This window comes from Sorghum bicolor, chromosome 5 (genome assembly GCF_000003195.3).
Source record: "Sorghum bicolor cultivar BTx623 chromosome 5, Sorghum_bicolor_NCBIv3, whole genome shotgun sequence".
NCBI lineage: Eukaryota > Viridiplantae > Streptophyta > Magnoliopsida > Poales > Poaceae > Sorghum > Sorghum bicolor.
The window spans coordinates 64,178,181-64,180,090 of NC_012874.2; positions in this window are offsets into that span (position 1 = coordinate 64,178,181).

The window sequence follows — 1,910 nt, forward strand, 5'->3', positions numbered from 1 at the left end:
GTTCAAACTTTTTCAGCAAAGTTTATCAGTCACACAGGCAAGGGCGGCAGTGAGGCCCTCCCAGGGCGGCACTGCCGGCCTCAACAGAAAAACAGACAGAAGCTTAACTGAATTGATTCAAGGTTTACCCAGGGAAATTTAGATCAACTAAATTTCCAAGCTTCCTGCAAGATAGTAGAGCACGAGTATGTAGCTAGAATCCGCTGGAGCCTCTCCGCCAAGTAGATCGGCCTCAAACCCTAACACAATCTCATACACAAGTGAAAGCACACAAGACACACGATTTTTACCGTGGTTCAGCTGTTGCCACAACAAGGCTTGGCTTACTCCACGTTGTTGAGGCGCCCACACCAGGACCGGCTTAGCCACACATGCTTACCTTCTCCTCGTTCTCAAAGCAAGGATTTTACCCCTTGCAAAGAGTGAAGAATGTATTAGCTGCAAGGGTAACCTTACAAACCTTCCCTTGGCTACCACACATGTTGGCAAGCTCTAGGGCAATGCCTAGCCGGCTAGGAGCAAGCTCCAAGAGTAACAAACTCAAGGCTGCCGGCCAAACGTGAACCAAAAGCTCTTTTTGACGCTGGAATCAATGGATCTGCTCTCCAATCGAAGTTTGCTGCCTTTTCCCTCAAGATTTGATGGTTGGAATCAAGGATTGGCTTGGGGGCTTGAGGAGCAACAATGGAGGGAGAGAGAGGTGAGCTGTGGTCAGTTTGCAACGGTTGGGAGCGAGAAAGACGAGGAAGTTACCGTTTGAATCGGTCTGAATGGGTATTTATACCCAGCTCCCCAACTGTCACAGGGTAGGGCGGCAGTGCCGCCCTTGCCTGAACCAGCCTGAAAACACCAAAGTGTAGAGTAAAAGATATGCTGGCTAGGCTTGGGTTTGAGGATGTTGATGAGCTTTTGAGCCTTTGGTTCACAATTTGATCAACAAACTTGGAGTCCCTCTTTATAGTACGGCTTTTCCTATACTCAAATTCAAACCGAAAATGAATTAAACCTCCTTTGGAGCTAGGAAAACCATTCTTTAGAATTGGGGGATCCTCCATGGTATTCAACAACCTCTTTGCTATATTCCCTGCTTGTAATCTCAGCAAATCTCATTAGTTCCCTAATTCGGTGGTCATCAACGCCAAAACCCACAATAGGCTTGATTGCACTTACACCAAGGACTTGGCTTTAGGAAGTGGAACAACTTATATGTGTTATTTATGTCTTGGAACACAGTTAATGGCAACGTTTTGAACTCCATTGATATAGGCAGCCTGGGAAATAGAAGTTCTCAACGCTATTAAGCTCCTGAGCACGGCTATTGTTCAGCCTTCATGGGAGTTGTCCAAGTAAACACTAGAGTTTGCGTCGTTGCTAATTTGAGTCGTGCTCAATATTTTCAGCTACGTTTCACTTCCCACTCCTTTTGTGAAAGATCAAGTCGTGGATGATGCCTAATTTAAAGGTATTGGAAAAGTGAAGAGGGACCATCCTGCTTCGTGAATGCCAATTTTAAAAATCAATTTTGAGTTTGATCAATTTTATCAATTACTGAACATGAAGTTTGGTCAGAAACTATTTGGTGTCTACAGTTATTCTGATAGCATCTTCTGATAATTAGCACAAGAACATGAATTAATTTAGTTGGCAACTATACATATTATGTTCACACCGAATAATTTGGAGTGAACCTTCAGTCGGCAAATTTGGTAACCTTATAAAATATAATATTTAGCTTAATTCAAGTATCATCAGCGGCTTTTCAAAATCATGTGTTTTGTGCTTCTTTCTATGTTTGGCCGTCCAGCAACAGGCAAGTAGCGCCAACTTCACATGTGATGTGGCTTTTTCCTCTTTTAATTATACTAATCAGTTTATATAGTTAACAAGATTCGATGTGATGGGAATCTTGA